This window comes from Helianthus annuus, chromosome 2 (assembly GCF_002127325.2).
Source record: "Helianthus annuus cultivar XRQ/B chromosome 2, HanXRQr2.0-SUNRISE, whole genome shotgun sequence".
Taxonomy (NCBI): Eukaryota; Viridiplantae; Streptophyta; class Magnoliopsida; order Asterales; family Asteraceae; genus Helianthus; species Helianthus annuus.
The window spans coordinates 147,872,284-147,891,594 of record NC_035434.2 but is presented as its reverse complement, the minus strand read 5'-3'; the positions used below and the strand labels follow the sequence as shown (position 1 = coordinate 147,891,594).

The 19,311-nt window shown below is 37.9% G+C and overlaps 1 long non-coding RNA gene across 1 annotated transcript; it reads left to right on the top strand.

Annotated features, from left to right (window-relative positions):
- The first annotated feature begins 220 nt into the window (after positions 1–220).
- Positions 221–1,924, top strand: LOC118487577. Its single transcript, XR_004881930.1, has 2 exons — positions 221–260; positions 1,704–1,924. It is a non-coding gene; the product is annotated as an uncharacterized LOC118487577 (long non-coding RNA).
- The last annotated feature ends 17,387 nt before the right edge of the window (positions 1,925–19,311 follow it).

The following is a 19,311-nucleotide window of genomic DNA, read 5'->3' as shown; positions in this document are numbered from 1 at the left end:
TCTGAATAAGACTATACTTTGTGAAATTTGTTAAGGTTCGAATCTCGTGACTACCGTTAAGGTTTGATTTGGGTTTTACACAAATACGTATTCCATTCTGTTAAACTATGTGTTTAACTACCAAGAATACTCCCAACTACACACTTACAATCAAACAAACTATTAATTCATCAGAAGATCCAGAATAATAAAGTGCATGCTTAATTATCGGAAGAAGTAGAATCAGGAAGCTTGTTAACTCAATCTTGCATGCTTATAAAGTGAGTCATTCTCTTTTTATCAAATTACTTTCAAAATCATGTTTATTTTCAAAGTTATAATTACAGGGATTAAGTCTTTGTAATCACCAAGTTACAGCCGGTATGTGGGGTATTGTGCACAATATTAATTTCTCACAGGGTTAGGCTAATAAGCCCTAACATAGGTTAGGCAAATAAGCCCTAACAGTGAAGTATCACAGGGTTAGGCTAATAAGCCCTAACATAGGTTAGGGAAATAAGCCCTAACAGTGATATACATCATTCATTGGGGCAGCCAATGGTGATATGACCACAGTCACCGAAACGAGTCGAGTGACAAATACTGTGGGTAGTTGGTTTGATATCAGAAACATTGTAATCGCTCTTAATACTGTAAATTATAACAAATCTGTTTTGTATAAAACCTGAATGAACTCACTCAGTATTTCCCGTTGACAAAACCTTTTTAAAACGCGTTTCAGGTAATTACAGTAGATTGGAGTAAGAATTAGATCCGGCACTGTAAGACTTCAAGAAGTGGCTTATTTTATTAATTAAATCAAATTAAGAAATATTGTTTTTATTAAAAGCTACCTTTGTAAAAATGGAATTTATTTCATCTATTTAAATAAAATCCGGTGTTTCTAAACTCTGATATTTTTCCTAACTCACGGTCCTGATGAAATTTCCACTGCAATCTTTTCAAAAATAACCACCGGTATCGCTTGGCTGCTCGCGACTCCCGATTCCGTCCAGGGTGGGTCGGGGGTCGTGACACTTTAAATACGATTAAACATCAGATTTAGTCACGCATTAAGGTGCGGGTAAGGATGGAACTAGTAGGCGAGTGCGAATTGGAAACTAATAATGATTTAGGTCACATAAGTGTGGGTCATAAGCATATATGTGATTATAACTCGCGTGAACAAATGTACTAGAATGTATTATACATGTGAAATGACGAAACTTGTTCAACGCTAAGTCCATAGGTGGTTACTTTTATGTGCGGGATTAAGTATGGTAATTGAATGTGAATAAGTGAATGTGTCTTGTATGTAAGTATGAACACATGGTATTATATGGGTGTACGTAGTGTGAACTTGCATGTGCGACGTATGAAGAGGATACGTAAATAAGTAAATGAATATATGGAAGTGTGTACACGTATTATTACCAATTGAATGTAAACAAATGGTAAGTGTTTACGTGAAAAATGTGGGTTTTCAATATGTCGAGTTTACGTGTTGCTAATCGTATTGCTTGAGTATAAAATGGAAGTGCATGTATAAGAACGATGGTCTCTCAAAGAGTTGATGGCGGATTCAAGTGAATGATGTTGGAAGAGTAATCGAATGAAATAGCTTACGTAGTTAGAATGCGTTATGCTTGTTTAATATTATATGCATTAAATTATATATAAATGCCGCTACTTACTAATGGGTTGGTTGTATATGGTGAGTGCAGGTTGTGCAGAATCACGAATCATCAACACGAGGTGTAAGCGGTCGAAGATCTAGTCGTATCATAGATTGTACGGGAATGTGTGATTATGTAATTTAGTAAACATAATTTATGATTTATTTCTTTAATGAGAACGGAGAATGTATTTATTGTAAAGGAGTTATTTTAAAATGGATGTTCAAGTGTGTCAAGATGTTTAATAAAGAAAGAAATTTTTAAGGCTCGTATTTTCGTTGCGTCTTTATAGTTTAAACGTGTTAGGGTATTACAGATAAATAAACATTGCTACTGTAGAGTTTAGCTTTTAAGAATATTAAATATTAATATAAAACAAGTCATATGTAATCATGCTGTAAAACTAAAATTAATAATACGATATTAAATGTCTAACTGATCAAGTACCCTCTTTTTGATGTTTTATGATTGAAAAACTTTATAAGTTTGTAAACGTTTGTACATTATAATTTTTGCTGATTTCATTTTTAATTAGTGTTAAGAGGCAATGTTGTTTCACATTTACAGATTAAATTAGTTATCAATTTGGACAAATCTACTTAAAAGACAATCAGTTTCTCACATAATCAAATATAAAAATGATTTGACACAATTTGACAATATGATATTAAAGAAAGAAAAAAAAATAACAGGTTGTTTTTCATAGAATTATAATTACATTACATTACAATTACAAATAATATTAAACAACAACTTGTTTACATTAATCGACAACGAGTTATCAGTTTCTTGTATAAAAACAGAATAAATGGTTTATTTTCTTACATTCATACGATGTGCGTTTACCCATACTTTATTTCATTGATTTTAGACCAAACTTTCTTATATATTTTTTTCCTAAAGCAAAGCAGTTACAATATATTGACCAAACAAATGTGAGATTACGGATTCAAATCTTATAAGTGCAAGATAAAAGTGGAATTAACGTGTTGAAAAATTTGTTGTTAAAAAAATTGACCAAACAATTAAATTGTAATCCGGTACACTAGTCTGTAATAAAATATCATTAGTATGTGGAAGAAGTATAAAATAGGCTCTTATTTGTCTTTAAGAATAAATTAAACTATTTGAATTAACAACAGTTTATAAATTTGGAGTGTTTATAACAAAACCAAAATTAAGTTAATAACTGCAAAACAACATAATGCACGTGTACGAAGTGTTTTATAAATATAATAGAAGTTAGAAAGAATTGTGCAAGTGGTTATATATACGATCGTCAAATGTATAACAATTAAAGCAAAATATACAAAAGTTTATACGGCTTTACTTCAAATTTGATATCGCATTAAACGATCCTATATAGGGGATGGTTCAAATGAAAACCACTTTTATTGTGAAAACTCAAAAACTAACTAAAAAAAGCCTAAAAAACACACAATTTTTTTTTCAATTTTTTTTTTTATAAAAATCGCTAGTTTTTATATATAAAAAAAACTTTTTTTCAAAAAAAAAAAAAAAAAATTTGTGTAGTGCACATGTGTAATAATACACATACATATGTGCAGTATTACACATGTGCACTACACAAAAAAATTTTTTTTTTTTTTTGAAATTTTTTTTTATATTAAAAAACCTGCGAAATTTTGATTGCAAAAAAAAATTAAAAAAAAAATTTTTTGTATGTTTTTTTGGCTTTTTTTAATTAGTTTTCGAGTTTTCACAATAACTAGTGGTTTTCATTTGAACCTTCCCCATCCTATATATATGTGTATATAATTAAATACATTATCTAAAAATAAAGTTTTTTTAATTACATATAATACCATTAGGGGAAGGTTCAAATGAAAAAACACTAGTTATCGCGAAAACTCGAAAACTAACTAAAAAAGCCTAAAAAACATACCAATTTTTTTTTTGCATACAATTTTCGCTATTTAAATTATATAAAAAAAACTTTTTTTCAAAAAAAAAAATTAGTGCACATGTGTAATATTACACATGTGTATGTGTACTACACATGTGCACTACAAACCAACTGGGGTGTCCCAGTTGGCCAACCTCACCCCTACTCTTCATAGAGACCCGGGTTCGAGTCCAGGCACGGGGACAATCGGCCACCTTCTTCCCAGAAGGAAACGGACTCAGCTTGGGATGGGGTATTCACCGCCAGGCAGCTATGGGGCTGAGCTAGCTTGTGGAATGGGATCACTCCAGCGGTTGGGAGGACCGTGCAATATCCCCCCCCCCCCCTCCCCACATGTGCACTACAAAAAAAATGTTTTTTTTCAAAAAAAAATTATATAAAAAACTAGCGATTTTTATAAAAAAAATTGAAAAAAAAAATGTATGTGTTTTTTAGGATTTTTTAGTTAGTTTTCAAGTTTCGCAATAAAAATGGTTTTCATTTGAACCATCTCCAATACCATTATACACATATATAAATAACTATTGATCCCAACATATTAATCTAGACATGCTAACCGAGAGATTGAGACACTCATCAAATCAAAAAAAAGTCAAGAAAGAAAAATAACGAAGTCATGAAAGATTCATCATCTTTGAATTAATTAAATCATTGGGCACATGTATTTATTTATTTTATTTATTATAAATAAAATAATAAATAAAATAAATAAATAAATACGAGGTTAATAGAAAATTGACATTTATAATGTAAATTATTACTGTCTACCATATTTAGGAAAATTCACACGTAGCTAAATTATTGATGAAGTCTGAAGAGGGTGACATTTAATTAAGCAAGTTTTAGCTCTATCCTAATGGATAGAAATGCTACTTTCGATAAGACCCTCAACTCCGCAGACATAAAAAATCCAATTATGACATACATAACTACTAAAAAAACAATATCTGGAAATTGGTGAAACATATAAAAGAAATAGATTGTACATCATAGACATACTTGCAAGCGAAAACAAAGTAAAGACCACCTTAAAAACCTAGAAACTAAGCCCAAGAGGCAAGAAACAATGCACTCAGTACCATCATCCTAAAAGTACTTAACTTTAATCCTATGTCTCTACGAACTCATATCCTTGATCATGTCCTCAGAGAGGTGCAAGTGTAGAAGATCTTGCCTAATCACTCTTCCCATGTCATTTTTGGTTTGCCTTTACTCCTCATCCCCTCCACATCGAGCACTTCCACGATTCTAACTGTGGTCGTCGCCTGTCTCATCCAGTCATGTCCATATAATCTCAACCTCCCATCTCTCATCTTACCTGATATAAAAGCCACCCCTAATATTTCCCTAAAAACCTCATTTCTTAATGCATTCACCTCAACATCCTTTTTTTGCTACCTTCAGCTAACATGCATGTGTCTTCTTAATGGCCTAACATTTTGTCCCGTATAACATAGTAGGTCTAACTATGACCCTATAAAACTTTCCCTATAAGACAGTTGGGAATCACTTGTCACACAATACCCCAGTTGCCGCTCTCCACCTACACCATCCCAACTGGACATGATGTGTTACATCACTAACAATCGCCCGTCACACCACAATCAATGACGGAATATGTCAGAGTATGATGACTGTATATAACTCATGACACTAATTAAGGTTGTAATATTTGATAATACCAAATTATAATGTCAATACATGAAACAAATAGTTTTCAAATAAAGTATAAACATGAAATAAAGTTTGGTTTATTTAGTCAAGGTCCATAGCATCCTATGTGTAGCATCAACTTGAAAGAATCTCAAACTGCATATCCTGTAACATGTATGAAAATAAAGGATCAACTAAAAAGTTGGTGAGTAAACATAGGTTTAGAATACATATAATGGAATAAATTAACAATTCAAATGTCAATGGTAGAATTCAAGCATGTATGAATAACAAATGCAATGATCAAACCTTTGTTGACTAGTGTCCTTAACTCACAAGTTAAGCTTAGATGGATTTCGGTTTTGATGCCCAAACAATTCGGGCCGGTGTCAAACAATAGCGCTATTATCGTTACATTAGGCTTATATAGTTAATGATCAATGCTAGAATATAGAAAGTATGTGTGAATATAGAATTAGACTCACAACCTCATAGTTAAACATATAGCATAGAATCGCATAGAATCAAACACATAGTGATATACTTGAAAAGTCATATATTTTTACCTCAATTATCCTTCCATTTTTGTTAGTTATTCATTATAAATCTTCATTAATTGGTGCGTATTTGTTTATTTTGTGAAGTTGCAATGTTCAATGAGAGTTGGAAAGTTTCGTGTTGGAACTCGAGTCTAAAATAGGAGTTGGGAGAAAAAGATAGAAGAATTAAAGAAACTACAAACTCCAACTCTAGGAGGACCGCTTAGACAGTCCAGCATGGTCCTTCTAGAGGGCCCTGATACAGCAGTGCCTATTTAAGCATTTTAGGGGTTTTGCAATAAAAGGAGGCTGGATTTGGGGCATTCTGGGTGACGTTTTGGAGCGTTTTCAAGGTCTTATCATAGATCGGGCTTGGATTATTGAAGACCAGTGATTATAGGTTGGTTATCAACTTTAGTTTTTCAGTTTTCACAAGTTTTTAGACCCATTTATGTTAGATTTGTCTAGATTTGATCTTGTGATCTATTTTGGAGCTATGGTTGGCTAGATCTTTTGATGATTGACTAGATTAGGATGAATAATGAGACTTGTTAATTGATTATGGGATTTTGGATCTTGTTTTGGCATTTGTTTATGTAAAAATCGACTCTTTTTGGGTTTATGTTGCAACTTGTCTCCATGATTATGTTTGATGTGCATTTTTCTATCCACATGTGATCTCGGTTTATTGAATTTGTGTTTTTCGAATATAAATTACATGTTTTTATCGTTGGCTCCGTGTTGGTGATTTGATAGATTGACTACTCGACTCGACTTATGTAAGACCTGTCTTCTATTATAAAAATTTTATTCCATTCTAAACCATAAAGGTTCTCTTTGACTAAGTAATTAAACCAACATTTCATTATTTACAAAAAAACGATGTTATCACAAAACGGCGAATGGTTTTAAACAAATTAATTCACATTTCTATATATTAAAAAAACATAACAAAAGCAAAAGTTAACAAGCGTTCGGGAAGTGTTCGGTTCTTGACGTGACTTGATCTTCATCCAGTGCTTAAACTCAGTGTGACAACTGTCAATTTTCCATGTGATTCCGTACATGTTAAACAGTAATTTGTAACTTAATGACTGTGCTTGATTTGAATTAATGACATGAATGATTTCTGATTACTGTCATATACATACAAGTGCATATCTATATCATTATTGCATGCAACACATTATGATTAAATTAGTGCACGAAACAAAGTAAGCACAGTTATCAGACACACTAGAAGTACTGACGGGAGTTCAGTACTCAGGCAGGAATGATATTAAGACACAGAATGAGCCCGAAACCAAGAGTTACACTAGTATAGTGTGTAGGAAAGTGAGGATCATAAAACTGCCTTCCTAGTGATAGTTTAAGTGCCGGAAAGTGCCTAAAACTCATTAAAAACTGCAGAATTCTGCATATTTCAACAAAAATCAGCATTTAAACACTAAAATACAATGCAGAATTATGGTTTAATGGTCCAGAATGCTTTTCTAAGTGTCGAGAATCAAAACTATCACAAAAGGGAACATAAAGCACACTAAACTACGTAATTTAGCACCTTAACGAACCGGTAACCAACCGAACAACCGGACACTACCCGAAACACCAAATTTTCACTAGAAGCATTGTTTTAACATTTCCGAGCTAGTTATGGTCACCGAACATAATAATGCACCTTATAAACATATAACACTTATAACACTAACCATCATACGTAGAATCTAACTTAATTAACTAACTTCCATTTGAAATCCAACCATATACCCACCCCCGACCCCTAATCGATGGTTACAATGGTGGACCCACCCCTTGATTTGTTTGAATTATTTAATTGATTTGATTGATACTTTGGAGACATTATGACCTCTAGATAACAAGATGTTGGAGAATTGTTCTTAAAATCCACAAGTAACAACACACTTCACACATTTCACAACATCAAACTCACTTCTCCTCTCCTTTCTCCCTTGCTCACGGCCGCCAACCACCATCCACACTTCCATCATCTTCACTCCATTATCATACAATCCAAGGAGGTCCTAAGGTGCAAGAAGCTAAGTTAGGAAGCTTAGAGGTGTGACAACTCGAGATTTCAAGACCCTTCCTTTGCGCGTCACCCGTTTTACTAACCTGGTTTATATTTTGTTGTACAGTGTAGTTTGCATATTATTTTAGAATGATTGTTATGTTGTTGGTTGAATGTAAACTTAGGATTGTTTTAATGTGTTATCATAGCATGTTCATGATTATAACTCTGGCAAAGAACTAGGACCCCTCATCAACTCTACTGCTCGACGAAACATGTCTTTCGTCATTATCCCTCTCGACGAAATATGGTCTTTCTCCATAGGGAGTGTTTCGCCGGCCCAGGTCATTTCAAAGCCCAGTAAGGGCCCAGTTCACTGATTTGATTATTTGACCTTATACATCATGCGCATAATTCGCAAAACCTATCTTATCACAAACCCTAGCTCTCTCTCTCTCCCGAGCGGTCGACGACAGACCATCATCTCGAAGCTCACTCCCATTCGGTTTTGACATTGTGTGCACATAATTCATAGGTTAGTATATTCATATTTGTTTTGGTTGTTATTGTTTCATCTTGAGTATTTATGATTTGAATCCTGTGACAAGACGATTATGCACACTTGAATAATGAAGTCTTGATAAAACCTGATGTGATAATAAAAATCAATCGATGCGATCTATCAATGTTCTTGAATGTTAGCAAATATCTATTGATAAATTAGAGTTGCATGAGAAGAATCTTCGGTGGTTTTCTTGTGTTAACAAATGGGTAGACTTGGTAGGGTAATAGGGTAACATGATCGATGAACTATGACTGCATAATATGTTTATGATAATGATTGTATTCGGTTTAATGATTGATGATTGGGCATAGATCGATGATAATTCTGATTATTAGATAACGATTCAGATTTACATGATGTTAATATGCATATACTTGATTTGGGTGTCATCGTTTGATCTTGATCATGTGTTGTTATATAAACAAGATATTAGGGTTCGTATGAACATGAATAGTAATCGATTAAATTAAAATGATTGATCTGATTGGAAAACTACAAAACGTGTTAGAAACTGTAACTGTATGTTTGGGGTTGTGACGAAAAACTAGGTTCATCATTGATCTGGTCCTTGACGAAACACTAGGTCTTTCATCACCCATATTCTTGACGAAACACTAGGTCTTTCGTGACCCCTCATCTTGACGAAACATGGGGTGTTTCGTCACCCCTCATCTCGAAGAAACATGGGGTGTTTCGTCGTGTAAGTAAATGAGTTGATTAGTAAGTGACTATGCTGTTGATAATGATAGATACTTGTGCGTGTATACGATCTTTGTTGCATGTCAATGAGAATAAGAAACTTGGTTTGATTAGTGTGTATAGCAAACTCACCTGTTATGTTATGTGATACTTTGTAACATTCACATGAGATGTGAATGTGTGTTAGAAATGTGCATTTGATACATGATATACTATGATCTTGTGAGAGATGTAAACTGTGTACGAATACGTGACTTAGTGTGTACAAATACGTGACTTGTTGATTATGTGACTGATGTTCATTAGTAACCACGATAGGGTTTGGTTGACCAACTGGGAACGGGTAATGTAACGTAACATACCGAGCAAATCTAAAGTGAGTTCACTACTCTTTTTCCAATCATGCGTCCCGGGGAGGGACGTCTGGTAATCGTTCCGGGGAGGAACGTCGGGTTACTGGGATGTTGGTTAATACACTCACATCTATCACTTAAGTCCCTTCTACCGATTGTTGCCGGGGAGGCAACGGGATATTAGTTAATAGCGCTATTTAGGTTTGGCAACCTCACACCGCACCGGGGAGGTCGGGAGTGAACTAATGATCCCAGTCTTGACCATTGCTTTGATAGAGGCTTTGGGGAATAGGGCAAATAATCTGGAGCCATCTGCGGTAACCGAGTTATTAATGACATCAATCTCTGAAATGTTTTAAACTCATATCTGGTAACTAAATGTGTTAACAAACTTTGAACTCACCAGCTTCGTCTGACAGACTTGTCTGCATGCTTGCAGGTCTATAGGGTTATATCATTGGAACTTGATGTCTGGGAAGCTGGAGTGGTCATGGGTCGAGATACATGGAATCGCCAGACAAGTCTAATGGTTTTCGTACATGTGGTTTATGAAATACTTAACAAATGATTTATGCTTCCGCTGTATACAATGAATTACATTTAACGTTTTGTAATACTCTATGTTAATGAAAGAAAGTTTTTAATTAAATTTAGTTATGAGTTCAATGTGATTGGTGGCTAGATCCTGGTACGTCACACGCCTCGCGGGGGTTCCTGCACGTGGTATTTTGGGGGTGTGACAGTTTGGTATCAGAGCCACTGGTTATAGTGAACTTGGTTTTAAAAACGTTTTTATAAAACCAGACTATAACCGAACAGTTCTGAAAACGAGAATACGACCATGACACTCAGCTCCAGATTGCAAAGTTCGTCTTTTCACCTGTTATATAGATTGCATGACTAATGTACATCTGTATATGATGTAGCATACGGACACACACTCGTCACTATAGCTTAATTACATGAATTGCTTGTTTACATTATGATGCGTTGTCTGGATGTCGTAGTCCTTGGATTTCCGTGACCTTGTCATTTTGACAACCTCCGTTAGACATTCGAGTTTGAGGAACCATTTGACATGAGTTAGGAGGAACTGAGATGAGCATGCAAATCACAATATTATTGTGGGTGCACACATAATAATAATGTGGGGTGCATGTGAGTCCCAGTGAGCCTTAACAAGTGAAAAAGGGGTTCTGTTCTGTTATTTAATCAGTGAGAAACGTGACAAATCCATAGGAGTCCTAGCAATGATTGCCTTCTACTTGAACGTGATCTTTTCACTCCTCTCTGAGTCCTTACGAATCTCGATGCTATCGAGTATTACCTGGGCACTAATCTGAACGTTTAGCAAGCTGTGTAGAATGCTAGGTGCTAGTACGGACGTCCCTGAGTTGGATGTCGCAGCGTCGAATGATTGGTTTATACCTTTCTTACTCCTCTTCGTCTGTTGGAACTCAATGTATTGACGCCTTAGATTCCGTAAGTGCGATCACTTCTGCAACACTCTGGAAATATACCATGTGTTACACAGTCAACTTGCAAGAACGATGGACAATAGGATGAGCGTAGTGCCTTACCGACCTTAGTACTAGAATAACCCTGACTACCGGCGACGAACAACAGCGAATTGACTTCAATAAAATCCTTAACACTAGTCAGCGACTTATGGGAGTCAACTCTTACAAATCAATCAGGACATAAACGATGACAATTGACTATATAGAGAAATGTGTAACTGCCAGCACAATGAGTAGTGCCTTAGGACGTGACACGGAAATGTGAGAGGATGGACCCTGTTGGTGAAAGGTCGCAGGACTCCGTTTCAAGCAACGACCTTAGAGGCAACAGTCACGACAACATCAAGGTACTTGTAATCATAACCTACAGTATGGAAATGAAGGTGCCTACGACATGGATTGGCTGTTGCTAAGTCAATATGACAATAACCGAGGGAACGACGACAGTACTGGAAATTCTCGTAACAGTAACAACAACACTGGTAGTGATGCTCGTGGGAGAGCATTTAGGATTGGCGTAGGCGACGCCAGGCATAATAGCAACATGGTAGCTTGTATGGGTACTCAATCGCTTCGTCTTTGTCCTGTTTAACCCTGTTACTCATTGAAACGAAACCTGTTATGGAATCGACTGATGGCAAGTCAATTGAAACCTCATATGTTTGTTGGGATGCAAACTCGACCTTGTGGGACAAGTGTTCGACATCTACCCTTGATAGATTCGTTAAAGTAGTTAGTGTGGATCGGTTATCCATATATCGCGCAGATATACCTGGTAAGAAGAAAACCTTGAATATCCATCTCCTTGTGGCGAATCGTCGTCTGTCCTAAAGCATCATAGTGGTGTAAAGGTTAGCATCATTTTAGCAATGTACGACCCGGAGTGTCTACAGAGGGACTACCCCGCTATGTTGACAACCGTTGCTAATGTTAAGGCTATGGAAAAGAGGATCAAGGATCCACTGATTGTTCGTGATTCCACTCAGCGTGCTACCTGAGGAACTTTCAGGTTTGCTACCACAACTGATTAGGTAGAGTCTCAGATTGATTTCACGACCAGAGGCAACCTTGATTAATTGTACTCCTTATCGTCTGGCTCCTGGAAAGTTGCAAGAACTGTTCAATCAACTTCAGGAAACTACAGGATGGGAGTTTTATAGATCTGATGGAAGACCATGGGGAGGATGATTTCTAATACGGTGTTGCAGATATTGGACGACCACTACAATTTCTGTTCAAGTTGTTTATGATATCCACCACACCAGCAACCTCAGGGATCACATGTGTAGTGTGTGCCAACCTCGTCTCGCCAGATTCATCAACCGTGTTTATCTATGACGTTTTGAAGCACTACCAAGAGAAAGGAACACCATGAACGACCCTTGCATGTCATATTAGAGCTCCTAGGGGAGGAGCCACTCCATGAGAAGTCTACCTAAGTATGACTTCAGGATTCGAGAAGCACACTTTATTGGTCGCATAGTCAACGAAGTGGGAAAACGCGTAGATCTCGCTAAGATCCATTTGTTAGAACTTGATCGGCACCAAAGAGTTCTTCGGGGATGCAGTAATTTCTTAGTCACGCTAGATACTATCACAGATTCATCAAGGGATTTTCGGAGATTGCGCAGCTTTAACCACTTTAGCACAGCGGGGTGCTGTGCATTCATGGGAGACAAAAAGGGGGAGAACGTCTTTTCAGCTTCTGAAATTCAACTCTACAATGCAGTGGGCATCGTCCTTACCCGAGGGTACGGGTGATCTAGTGGTATACCATGATGGTTCGAATCAGAGTCCCAGTTACGCGCCAATGCAACACGAGAAAGTGATGGCTTACGTAGTGGATTTACAAGAAGAGTTGCACGAGTCACAACCAGAGGTGGAAACCATGGTCGTTGGATTTATGTTGGAGGCATTACTTGGACGGCACCAAATGCACTACTTAGACTGATCATAAGGGCCTCACGTGTATCGTTGTTTCGAAAGAGCTAAAGTCTGCAGTGGCATCGCTGGATGGAACTTTTGAATGATTACAACTGTGAAACCTGAACGTGCACAAGCCTTGCAGCTCACTATCGACTCTAACTTACCTGATCAGACTCGCTCTGTTCAAACTGGAGAACTGAAAGAAGAGAATTTTCAAGTTGAATCCATGCGGGGCATGGAGAAGCAACCTTTGGCAGGTCGGACGATATTCTCTACCTCACGAAATGAATGTGGATCTTATTACACGGAAACTGTAGGGAAATTGTGTTGAGCAAAGCACACCAGCCTCGATATTTTAGTCGTCTGGGTATTGATGAGAGATATTAGGATCTATAAATTTTGTACTGGTGATCGGGCATGAAGGCCCACCCAGCAATGTATATGAATGATGTTTGACCTGTGGGAATGTCAAGATGGGGTATCAGCAACCAGCAACACCCATATGGAGATGAGAACAGACCGCTATGGATTTTGTCGCTAGTCTACCTACAACTCGAAACGGAAACAATATCACCTGGGTGATCGTTAATTGTCTTACATAACCAGCACACTTTCTTGAAATCAGGGAGAAATTGACAAGTCTTCGTATCATGTGAGTAATTACCTGTGAAGGGCGGTTTCTAGGCACGGGGTGCCAACTCCTGTTACCTCCGATTTCGATCGATATCTGATCTATGACAGGCAATACACAACACCCTTGGTTCACGTCTGGACATGAGCATCCTGACACTCGAAGACATGCTGTGAGCAAGCGTGGAGTCGACTTTAGTAAAACTGGATGGACACCTACCGTTGGTTGAGTGCTACCGTAGTAGTTACCATTCTAGTATTCAGACAACTCTATTTGAGGCATTGCATGAATAGTAATGCTAATCTCCTTGTTGGATTAAGGTGGGGGACAACCTAATCACAGGTCCAGGACTTATACTCGAAACTCTTGAGAAGGTTGTTTAGATCGAAATCATTTGGCGGAAAAGCGTGACCGTTAGGAAAGCGGATAAGCTTAGGAAACACTGGAAGTTTGCTATAGGCGAATGAATCATAATCGAAAGTCTCACCCTCGGAGGGTGCGGTACACCATGGAAAACGTGGCAAGTGATGTGTGTAAAATGCAACATATAAATTACATCAAATGAGGCATAAAACTAACCCTTTTTAAGTACTAATGTTGGAAAAAGAGTGTTTTTGTCTTCCTTTTGTATTTTCAGGATTAAATGAGCTCAAATTAACAAAAGAAGCAAAATGACAGCTAAATCTAACATAAATACAAGAAAAGGAACATAAGTGGATTGCACGACCCCTCGACAGCATCCTCCCAAGCAAAATAGAGAAGGCAGAAGACTGAACACGCTCCGTGCTCAGCCAGCACGGGGCCGTGCCCAAGAAGCAGCAGAAAAGACAAACCTATAGAAGCTTCTATTGCCCACCACGGGGTCGTGCCCAGTGATCACGGGGGCGTGGTGAAAGTACTGCAGGCGCATTAATTGTAATTGCGAATTACAATTAATGAGGAGAGAGAATGTCAGACAGGCACGGGGCCGTGCCCAGCGGACACGGGGCCGTGCCCAGCCTTCTGTTCAGCCTATAAATAGGAGTGCTTGGTTTCATTGCAACTCATCCCTTGGCACACCACCTCTCTCACACTTCATCCACCACCCACCACCATCACAACACCATCATCCATTGTCTATCATAGAGTGTGTGAGCCGTCTCAGGATCCAAGATTGATCGTAAGAGTTCTTGACAATCAAGGCCATGTTTGCCTAAGTCTCTTACATCACTTGGTGAAGACAAGTGTTTAGTATAATACTTTTTATTTTCACTCTTTTGCACTTTTTATTTGGTTTTATATTAATGACTTTAATAACTAGTTGCTTATGTTGAAGGTGATCTTTCTTTATCGTTTGTCCGTGGTGTCTTGGCATTATTTTACTGTCTATATAAAATAAAAGATTTTCACCATTCATATCTCCACGGTCTATATGGAGGTATGTTGGCTACCTGGTCGGGGGTTAAGGGAACGGTTTGGTAAGGGTCTTGCCCTTGTTCAGCGTTTAGAGGTCCTGCAAGGGACCTGGGTCAAATTTAGTAGGATCTCCTTCAATACCCATAGGTATTGGATGGCGGGGATCCAAACTCTTTGACCCCCTCATAAGTTAACTACTATTAATACTATAACCCGGCTATTTAGGACTGTATCCCTGCTGACTCAGACTACTTAGTCGATGGTAACGTCACCTCCAAAAGAGGGGCCTACCACAATTTGCATTAATAACTTAATTCATTATCTTTCAATAATCCGACCCTTTAGAATTGTATCCTTGCTGACTCAAACTACTGGGTTGAGGGTAACGTCGCCTTCAAAAGAGGGGCCTACTACAATAACTAAGATAATCTCTTAAACAAGTGCAAAAGTGCGAAAATAATCAAAGGTTATACTAATACATGAGTCGGATCCAAGTGATTCATCTTGTCTATCTGTTTTTATTTTTATTTTATTTTTCAGCATTTAGTTAGTTTTTATTTTCTTAGTTTAAAAAATCTTTTCTAACATTTTGATTTGATTAGACGTTGAGGATAAACCGGTACTAAAAGCTCTTGTGTCCTTAGACGACCTCGGTATCTTACCAACACTATACTACGTCCACGATGGGTGCACTTTCCCGTATGTGTGTTTAGTGTTAGTGAATATCGTGTTTTATAAATTTAAAACTTGGCTAAAAGTGTAAAAAGGGCTTAAAATATACATCTAAAATATAACACACTTCACGCACATCAAGTTTTTTTGGCGCCGTTGCCGGGGACACAAGGATTTTAAGAAAGTTAGGAATCAACGGCCTAATCATATTTTTATTTTTCTTTTTTAATTTTTTAGGATTTTCGTAGTTTTTCAGCTTCTGCAGAGCTCAGCACGGGCCGTGCCCGCTGAACACGCCGCCGTGCTCAATCATTGGAACTGGCAATCCTGTTTTAAGTCAGACAGTAAGCTGAACACGGGGTCGTGCTCACTCAACACGCCCCCGTGCCCAAGATTCACTTACTGAAAACAGAACCGTTAGATCTCGGCGGTTGGTAATTTCTGACACAAACATGAGTGATGGTAATTCTTTTTACTTTCGGCACTCTTATGGTACGTGGTGTCAATTATGTGGAGGCGAACATAAAGAATTAGAATGTTACTTTCTAAACTATAAGCCCCACTATATAGACCCACCATCTCCCTATAACCTTAAGAGGGGCGAAAGTAAAAATAATCACTATCTCTCCCTCGAATGCGCCCAGCCAGATATTCTAGGAGAAATGCTCCTTGACGAGTTATTTCAACTAGAAGATCTAATTTTAAATTGGTCAAAAGAGCTTAGGAAGGACTTCATTGATCCACCCCAAGACGAAGACCATGAAGAAATGTTGGGATCGCATTCCAACAACCTCGTTGCTCCCAAAAATACCTTCATACCTAGCGAAGACTTGGAAGATAGTCGTCCCTGTGCCGATTGTGCCGTGAAGGACTCCCCATCGACTTCGTTCGGTGCATACATAGACCTGAGAGATTCGGCATATACCTTCTTTAACAAAAAAGAGCCCTGGAAAGGGTTGGACTTGTCCACCTAGAATAAAAATAGGAATTACCCTCACTGACAACCTCTTGCGTTCTCGCCTTAGTCTAGGACAATTAAGGTATCTTAGGCACTTTGGGGTTGTCCCCACCAGTAAGGAACCACCCGATATCAATAAGATCCTTAGAAGTAAAGAAACTCCATAAGACAGCTTCCAGACACGGGGCCGTGTCCAGGTCAACACGCCCCCGTGCTCGCCTAAAAGATTCTCTGCTGATTTTGTCAGAATACGGACAAAATGTGTCAGGATTTCATCTGCACACGGGGCCGTGTCCAGCCAACACGGGGCCGTGTCCAGTGCGCTGTCGTTTTCTTTAAATGCAGCCTGATTCCTGCTCATTTTTTACCACTTCAAAAGACAGAGATTCCTGGGATCTTCACTTATACCATCCTAGGTAAGTTCTAAAAGAAGGTTCCCAAGAACCATCTTGTCCCTTCCACTTTTATTCATTACCTCTTCTTTCAAATTTTTCAAACATTTCCTCCATGGAAGCTTGGAAGCTCCGTGATTCCAACCTTTTATGTGAAGTTTGTAAGATTATTTGCTAAGGATTCTTGTTTAAAGTTAGTTGTTAACTTTGTTTTAAATTATCTGTGCTTAAAACCCAGCTGAAAATCATAAAAATAATTTAAAACTCCAAGACTCCTTAGCCTAAAATCCTGCAGACAAGTGGACACGGGGCCGTGCTCAGCGAGCACGGGGCCGTGTCTGAGGTTCTGTTTCGTGAAAATTTAGCTTTCTTCGGTTTATTTCTCAGAAAATGGCAAGCAGAACAAGCGGAACATCTTCAAGAAGTAACCGACAAGGGAGGAGATCATCAACGGCGGAAGACTCTCTTGTAAACTATGTTTACGCTCTAAGAGAGGCTATTGATGAAATGACGGGGGTGGAAGAAGCATTGGTCGACCGTATCAACCATCTAATGGTGGGACTGGAGGGTTGTCTCTGAGAGGTGAACCTCTTGCACCAGAGGTTAAACCTTCTCGCCTCCCCGCCCTTGGTGCCTATAATAACCCAATGGGCGTGGAACGTGGTGCCCGAAGTCATCATTCCAGCCGAATGGTACGCCATGCACCCTGAGCCTCCGCAAAGGGTGGTGCAAGGAGTCCCGGTGAATGTTCCCCCTCCGCCACAAGTTGCTGAGGAAAATGAAGCCGCCTTCTTCCTTCCAAGGGAGATAGAAGAATGGCTTTAAACGACATCTAGGGAAGAAAACCATCGGCCGAAAGTCCTACTATATCGGGAAACTATTCTCGAAATTTTCTTAAGAAGTAGAACTCTTTATGATAACTTCGTGTACCTCCTGACCTAATTAGTTAAGTCTTTATTTTATTTTAGAAATATTATGTATCTCTCTATGATTTCGATGGAATGATGGTTTTGAAGTTTGAATGGTTCATAATAAATAAAACACACTCATGGTGGTAAGGGATGACAAGGGAAACGAGAAACATGGCCCCATGCACAAGAACAAGGCCACCCGTCAACAATTTCTCCATTACAGAAGGTTCAGCACAGGCCGTGCCCAGCCAACACGACCCCGTGCTGAACCCCCTGTAGAAAAATGCCCAGTTCAGGTAACTGGACACGGGCCGTGTTCAACAGACACGCCCCCGTGTCCAGGCTTCTGTTTCTTTTCCTTAATTATCGTTATTGACACCTGAACACGGGGCCGTGTCCAGACTGCCAGTAACATAAATTTTTGCTTTTAAACACCATGTTACACATTCAATCAACCTAAAAATTTATTTTTGGGACACATTGAGGACAATGTGTAATTTAAGTGTGGGGGGGGGGGATGTTAAAACCTTGAAATTTGCAAGTCCAAATAACAAGCTTTACACAAAACTCTATTGGAACCGCTAATCACCCCAAATTTTTTTTCAAAAATTTTCAATTTTTTTTTTTACTTGTCTAAAGTTTAAGTTGGGAATTCTAAGACTAACAAGGTTATATTTTTACAAGTTTACAACCAATAGCGTCGTGATAAAAAGAACTAACATAAGAAAATTATGAAACAACATGACAAGCTTAGTTAAAATTCGATTATATATACTTGATCACATAGAAAAATCCATTCCCACAAAAAGTGAGTTTTGAGCCTTTATTGAGCATATAAATACACATCTTTAAGCTAAATGCTCATTTTTCGTTTCTTGTGTGAATAGCCTGTCACGGCCCCCGACCCGGTTTGACCCGTCTCCGGAGTCGCGGGACAGAAACCCCGTGATATTTATTTAATTGAGTTTTGCAGCGGAAAATTTTGAACATCAGGATCGTTGTAAAGCTAAATTTTTTCCCGATTATTTTTATTTCACAATTCGGGATAAAACCCCGATAATTTACAATACATAAGTTTAGTGATAAATTCTTATTTTAAAACATCTTTATTCATTTTGTATTGAGCCACTATTTTAAGCTTGAAATGCTCCTCAGCACTTTTCCTGATTTACAGCAGATCACCTGAAACATGTTTGAAAAAGATTTTTGTCAGCGGGGAAATACTGAGTGAATCATTCATTTTACTGAAAACGACACATTTGTTATAATTCACAGTATTAAGAGTTTTTACATATGTTTATTATCAACCAACATTTCAAGAATAGGTATTTGTCACAGACCAGCTCTGTGACTGTGGTCATATCACCATTGGCTGGCCCAATGAGTGACGTATATCACTTTCTTTTAGGCTCGCCCACCTAATGTGATTAAAACAATAATAATACTGTGCACAATACCCCACATACCGGCTGTAATTTGGTGATTA